The sequence below is a fragment of the Pinus tabuliformis genome, chromosome 3_2, assembly GCF_031772625.1.
Source record: "Pinus tabuliformis cultivar Carrire ecotype Pingquan chromosome 3_2, CPIR1, whole genome shotgun sequence".
NCBI classification, from domain to species: Eukaryota; Viridiplantae; Streptophyta; class Pinopsida; order Pinales; family Pinaceae; genus Pinus; species Pinus tabuliformis.
Window position 1 is genome coordinate 1,253,380,283 of NC_142302.1, and position 8,469 is coordinate 1,253,388,751.

Here is an 8,469-nt window from a genome sequence, read left to right on the forward strand (position 1 = left end):
TTTGACCTAAAAACAATTGAACCAAACATGAAACCCATGCTTTAATGAGTCAATTTTACTAATAATAATATTTCATTTTCTTTCTTTTGGCAACTACATTATGTTGTGACTTAAATATATTTATGAAGACCGAACCTAGTTACATTCTTCAACATTCCCTCTTAATTACGGAGGTATTTGTTGTGAATATAATTTATATAAAATAAATACAAATAAAAAATAACAAATAATCATAATAATGATTATTTAAATAGACATTAATAAAAATGAAAAGGCATGTCTAAAATACATGCCTGATCATGAAGAGGCGTCTTCTTGGCTATATAAGCGGCCCTCATTGTAACACTCAATCATACTTGTACATTTCATCTTCTTAATATAAAATATTACTTACAATACTTTATGTATTTTACATTTAAAGCACAAATACTATAAGTTTTGTCTCTTCAATGGTATCAGAGCTTGCAGTGGTGGTAAATTTCCATGTGGGCGCCTTGGAAGCATATTTCAACCAAGAAGAGAAGATCAAAAACTTCAAAATTGTGGCATTGAATACATTGAAATTCCATCCAAACACAGGAAGGGAAGTATTGTCATGGATATACTGCATAAGATCTTGCAGAAGATATTGTCTTTGCAATAAGGATGAGGTAGACAATGTTCTTGAATTGGTTGATCAATTGGGTATTCATGATCTGTGAGATGCAATCATGGGCAACCATTTGAATGAGATAATGCCAGTTGTGTCCACGCCCATCATGTGCATTTTTCAAAGTGCCAATATTGACTACAGGTCTCAAAACCATTTAAGGCTAGGGTTTCACATCTCTGGTAACATTTGCTATCATATACAACATTCTAATTTGCAAGGCAACCTAATTTACGTCATCACTGCACCAAATTCTAGGGAGAAATGGCCTCATAGTTTTCATGAATTCTTAGATTACATGCATATAATATCAAAGAACAACCTTGAACCCTTTGACATTAGATTCTCTCAAACCAATTCAGACATTCTGCAACTCGTTTTTCTATAAACCCAACCAGTTATGGCTCCATATTCTCACAAATAACCACAATGGCATTAAGGACGACATTTGAGTCACTTCAGTAAGAAAACACAAATTCATCCCAAAATTGTTTCTCCAAATTCAAATAAAAACTCCCAAAAAAGAATAAAAATGGGAATTGATAAAGCCCAATAGGCATTAAACAAGATTGTTCAAGTCGTGGTTGCACTTCAAATTAATGTTGCTCACTCTTTTGATATGGATTCTCGCTCTTTTGATACAAATGTTGCAGGTAGGGCCTATGGCACCGATTTCATCGTGGATAAACACCGCAAGATCATTCTCACCAATAGGCACGTCGTTCAATCGAGGCTTGTAGTTGTCGATGCTACATTCGCTAATGGCAAGGAAATTCATGGTTAACCTGTTGTAGCTCTTGGTACGGACGCGACCATACGAATCGACTATGTGACCTTGCATAACCATACAATAAAAAACTTAACACAGTAACACAAGTCACTTTATAAAATCATTATAAAGGGATTTTATTAAACTATAAAGTAACTTTATAATAATATTTTCTAAAGTTTAATATATTTATAAATAATATTTTTAATTATAATAAAATTAAAAATTAAGAAAAACTAAAAATAAATAAATATTAAAAAGAATTGAGAGGAAATGGGTAATGTTCAATAATACAATTTACACATGCCGAAATGACGTGGGAAAGTGAAGAACTCGTGTGATTAAGATTTGAGGACAAAGCTTTTTGAAAAGGGGCAATGTTGTGAATATAATTTATATAAAATAAGTACATATAAAAATAATAAATAATCATAATAATGATTATTTAAATAGTCATTAGTTAAAATGAAAAGGCATGTCTAAAAGACATGTCTAATCATGAAGAGGAACATGCTTAGCTATATAAGTGGCCCTCAGTGTAACATTCAATCATACTTGTACATTTCATCTTATTAATATAAAATATTACTTACAAAACTTTGTGTATTTTACATTTAAAGCACAAATACTACAGCTTTTGTTGCTTCAATATTCATAATTACAACCATATAGAGGTACATGGAAGATCTCCAATATGAACTACGAAGAGTTCAAACACACTCAGTGCCACAGATTAGATACCTAACCAAGGTTATCTAATTGGGTGGGACTAAGATGGACTAAAGTTTTCAGCCACCCTAGGTACCATCAAGCTTACTAACTAACCAACAACCCAGGGATCTAGGTGTGTATCCAAGGTCAGAGCTCCAAGACCAATGCCACCCTCCCTCTTCGGGATCAGGACATCAAACATGCGTAGGCCAGCGAAATCTCCTCCTAAGCATCCACCATTAGATGCTTCAACTCTCCTTATCAAACTAGATATACTCATTTGTCCAAGCATGCTTTCAGAGTGTTCAACTTTTTTATGGAGAGATTTACTTGTACAAACACAAACCCCAATCAATAATAAACTTTCAACTATACATACAAGTAGACACAAACCTTTGGATGTTGCTTATATCAAGTTATCCAAATACATATTGTCGGAAGCTTTCTTCTACCACTTCTTTAGTAGCACCAAATATAGCCTCAGTACTTCTCAAGTCTTTTTTTTTGCAACCTCATATACATCAATGGTACTTTTTCTTATTTTAAAGTATTCATTGTCATAATATGCCCTCCCTCTCAACTGGGGAGATATACCCTTTCTTCTATCCCGACTCCCTCTTAACTTAGGGAGATCAACTAATTTCTTCTACTATAACATCATAGAAGCTTTGACCTTTCATAACTTCATCAAGGTTATCTTGATCATGCTTATACGAACATCATGTGTACCTGCAAAACTTTAATAGCAAGTACAACCACATATATATATATATATATATATATATATATATATATATATATATATATATATATATATATATCTATATATATATATATATATATATATATATATATATATATATATATATATATATATATATATAGAAGCATGAAGTTAACAATATCAAATTTATGTCAATATAATGGAAGCATTAAAACAATCAATTACTTTAGACATCAAACACCTAAACCTAGTTAGGTTCATAATCAGTAAGAGACATATACTTCTAAACTTCAACTTCTTGACAGGGTTTTGTTACAAACCCTAGACTACAACATAAAGTAACTTAGATCAGTTATATTCTATCTAGGGCCTCAAATTTTATTTTTAGAGGTATATGATAGATACTACTATGATCCATTACAACCCTAGATTTCATATTAGAGATGAAAGTCCTTAGATATAAGAAATTCAATTAGATAACAATCCTACTATACAATTTAGACTCTACTAGGGTTTGTTGTAAACCCTAGATCATACTGGAAACATTATAAACATATCCTAGAATATCAAACTCCTACTAGGGCTTAGTTACAAACCCTAGAATTCATCAATAATAAGGTTAGCATATATACATATCTAGGATTTCATAATCATGCACAATCATATCACAACAATATCTACTATGCAAACCCAAGACACAAATATCAATACATTAAAGTTAGACATACAACAATTTTGACCAGGCAAGGGTTTTGACCAGACATATGAACATACGCTTAGGGCTCCATTCTTAGGATCGCACCACTAGTATTATAAGGGTTTTGGTCATAAACCCTAAAGGTTTAGGGCTTCATTTTAAACATTAACAACAAACCCTAAAGGACTAGGGTTTTTGTCATAACAATACTAAGATTCTAAACGAGTGGGACTTCTAAACTTCATCATTAACCCTAAGTAGACTAGGGTTTCATAACTATAGACGTACCCTTAGGTTAGGGTTTTATAGAGAACCTTTTAGAGTTCCATACAAATGAATATAATGAGGGTAGATTCAATCTAATGATTAATCACTTAAACAAGAATCTCTTACGATCAAAACCCTAGACATAACGATGTTAGTAATGTAGAGAAATTTTGTAAAGAAAGAATGATTGTTCCTTTTGCATGAAGAGAACTTTATAACAAAACTTGATATTCAAGTTGTTTCTTAACAAACCTTGTATGACAACAATTCTCGAAGGTTAGACCTTCTTCCATACTTCAGGTCTATCCTATGAAGTCTTCTTCATGATCCTTGAGAAATTAGCAAGATTTCCTAGCTAAGAAAAAATATAAAGAGAAAGGTTATTAGCATATAATACAAACACATATTGATAAGAGATGGAAACAAAACATAAAAGATAAGGCAAGGAGTAATATACTTATCCAAAATGGTGAGGGCTCCCTCTTAATCCAATCTTGAGGGATACCAACAACTTTTTCAAAATAAAAGGTGTTGTAACAATACTTGTTAGACCTACAAATTCTAGAGATCAAAGCATAAATGAAAATAATTCATAACTTAGAATAGAAGACCAAGAGATGATATGTGTAAGGGAGGACTTAGTAGTATAAGTCCTTGACTTCCTATTCTTCTTCAGTATTGTTCTTCTTTGGTGGTCCTTCATCAGTAACATTTGCTTGATCCCTATTTATTTTCTTATTTTTTGGATTCTCAGGACAATGAGTTTGGTAATGTCCCAACTTGTGTCAATTGTAGCATTCAACCTTGGATAGGTCCATTTTCTTCTTTGATCCTTTGAAATTCTTGAAGGTTCCCTTTTTATGATCAGTAGAGTAAGCATTCGAGGTGTCTTCTTCTTCATTCTCCTTTTTTTGTTCACCGTCGATATTTTGGCTTCTTCTTGGCTACATGCATTCCACATTTATTCAAATGATGGAATATCCTTCCAACTGTTGAGTCGTGATGCAAAGGAACTCCAAGATTGAGGTAGTCCTAGAAGGGAAGTAATTACTAACTCCTTTTCCGGGAAAATTTAATCTGTTGCTTGGACTTCATCCCTGATTATAGATATCCTTATGAAGCATGATAAAACAGTATCATCATTTGTCATTTTGACAATTATTAGTTCATTCTTGAGGTTTTCTATTTATCCAATGTTTTTGATTGTGAATAACTTGGAGAGAGCCTCATACATTTCTTGAGCAGAATTTTATGTTGGATATGTATGGAATTAAGGTATCCTTAACTCCATCCACTATTAGATTCATAGCCACAATTTAAGGTTCTCTAAAATTCACCTTATCTGCATTACTTGATTCATCAATGGGCTTCTTGACTCTTCCTTGCACAAGATCTAAGACTTTATTCTTTTCGAGAATGAGATCTATTCTCTTTTTCCAAACCCTGTAGTTGGAGGCTCCTTCTAGTTTGTTCTATGCCTTCATTGAGTTTTTCATTGTTCCTGTAGATGATAGACTTTTCCCCTTATATGATCATCTTTAATGACCTTTCTTTTATTCTTTTCTTCAATAGATCTTTAGGTTGCCTTTTTCCTTCCTTCTTTCACCTTGGCTCTAATACCATGTTAGAAAATCACAAAGGCAGAAAGATTTTATTATGTTGATAATTACTTGTGATATTTTTATGTTCTTATTAAATTTATTATGTTATTTTTTTATCTTTGTTTCATCAAGGAATTTTCAAAAGAAAAATATGAAGATCGGGAACACCAGATGTAGGCAGATAACTAGGGCTTAAACTCCTATATAGGGGAAAACCCATTCAATAACTATTTCTTCAGTGATTCAAATTGAGATGGACCAAGACCCTAGACCAAGAGACATCTCTCCTCCACCAATTCAACTTTCCAAGATGAAGTAGTGAACTCTTCTAATCCAGCAACTTCAACCCGGCAACATTCCATCACTTCAACTTTCTAGATGCAGAATTTCGACCCCTAGCAGTAGAATTTCAACCTCCCAACCACTGCAGAATTCCGCCCCCCTTCCAACAGCTTCACGTGTGGGAAAGAGAGATAAATTTTCAAATTTTATGCTTGAAAGAGTCCTCCTCCTTATTTGTTATCCTTCTTCCTCTTCTTCCTCTTCTTCCTTGAATTTCACAATTTTTCTAGCCCCAAAAGTTGTAGATCAAACTTGTTGTGTGTGAGTGACAAATGAGGTCAAGTTGTTGCCTTTATATAGTGATTTTGCTACCCAGATTTACGCCGACTTGTCCAGTTTGAGGCCGACCTGGTGGACGAGGCATAGAAGACTTATTTTACTAGAAAATAAATTTATTTCTTGACAAATATTTCCCAAGAAGGGTTCTTTACATTATGACATAGATAAGGACACTTGGCATAAATTGCAGAAACCTACAATGGAGGCTTGATCTAAAAACAATTACCCAAGCATGAAACCCATGCTTTAATAAGTCAATTTTAATAATAATAAAATTTCATTTTCTTTCTTTTGGAAACTACATTATGTTGTGACTTCAATACATTTATGAAGATTGAACCTAGTTGCATTCTTCAACAAAAATTTTACACAATCAAGAGGTTTTGTTATGTTTCCAACCTCCTTTTCATTGATATCACAAGGGGAGGTAAATATAGGTATGGAGATATAAAAAGGATAATTTTCAAGGCAGTCTAGATAAAGTACTAAAAAGGGAAGGATACAATGTTTCCATCAATGCTAAACGGGGGGAATGTTGGCAATGTTGGCATTGATGTCAAATGTTCATGATTCATGTTGATGAGTTATGTTGATGTTAAGGTTGCTTCTATTGTTGATTTCTTGATGTGAAAAGGTTGATTAAAGTGATGTGAACTGCAAAGTCTAATTGAGTGATGTGATGTGCAAAGGTTGACTATTACTAATTGTTAAATGATTTACAAAGGCATATTTATGTATATTCAAAGATTGATGTGTAAGGAGGATACAATGTTGTGTGAGGTTCATAAAATTAAGGTTTATCCAATGATAGAATACATATTTTATAAACAAATTAAATACATGGCACATGAGAGTTGAAGAACAATGTTTAGAGAACTTGATATTTTCATTGAATATTATATGTTGAATTTACATTTCAAATCCATATAGTGCAATCAATGTTGTTGGACTATATTATTTTAGATCTTCTTAATATTACAAAATCCTTGAACTAAATTTCATATTTGGAAATGAATAGGAAGATTGTGAACAACCCCAAAAGACCAAGTGATATGTCTTCAATTCAAATTCTTACATGGAATACAAACAATCAAAAACTTTTTGTATATACAAGATTCCATTTTGAATGAAATATAAGTTAGTGAATTGAATATTTTTCATGAGAGAGTTCATGAGCAGCCTAGTAAGAAGAGAAAAGAAAGAGAAAGAGAAGTAGAAGTGGAGCAGATTTGAAGAAAAGAAGCAGAAAGGATAAAAACAGAAAAGAGGACATAAACCAAGTAAAAACAAAGACAAAGACCAGGTAACCAACACATTAAATTTGTAATTTGATCAGCTTGAAAAAAAATAGGTTGGATCCTGTTGAGGTAGGAGCCTCTTGTGCATTGTAACCTGCAGAAAAATTACGATTGTAGGAGCTTCCTTGAAAGTTGAAGCTTGCAGAATAAATTGATGTAGCAACCTCTTGTAGGTTGGAGCCTATAGAAAATTAGATGTAATAAGAAAATAGGAGCTTGCCTTCACATTACTTCAGCCAAAAAATTTGGTCTTCTTCCTTTATGGTTTTCCACTTATATTTGGTGTGAGTCATGTGTTACATGCTAAATGTCTCACTTGTGTGAATGTTATTGAATTATGTTTATATATGAAAATTCCTCTATGGGAACTGCAAAAGAAATGATTAAAATAAGAACATATACATAAGCCATTGGATGCGAAATAAAATACTTGAAAAAGAAAATTAATTTGAATTGATTAATTGAAAAGACACAATTACTTATTCACCCTCCGTCTCAATAATTGCCAATTATTTATCAATTGGTATCAGAAATGGTTCCTTCTATCTCATCTTAACTGTTGGAAGGGAGATCTAGTGCATGAGAATGGCTAGTCAAGAATGATATTCAACAAATAAAGCGCCCTTGTTTAGTGGTACAAATTATGATTTATGGAAAATAAGCATGAAGACACACCTAGTGTCACTTGGTGTTGATGTTTGGGTTGCAATGGAGAATGGCTACGAAGAGCCACATGTAATAGGTGCAAATGATCACAAACTTGAATTGACATTTAATGCTACAACTATGAATGCAAATCTGAATGGACTAGCTGAATCATAACTTATTAAAGTAATGCATTATAAGACAACAAAACAAATGTGGTAAAAGTTGCATAACATATATGAAGGATATAACAAAGTGAAATAGGATAAATTACAAATGTATAAAATGCAATTTGAATCTTTAAAAATGAATGATGACAAATACATGGAAAAAATTTTCCTCAGAGTAGATGAAATGTTAATGTCATGATGGGACTAGGTGAGAAGATTAAAGAGGCTTTAGTGGTTCAAAAGATATTGAGATCTCTACCTACCAAGTTTAATACCAAGGTATCAGCAATTGCAGAAACAGCCAACTTTGAGACACT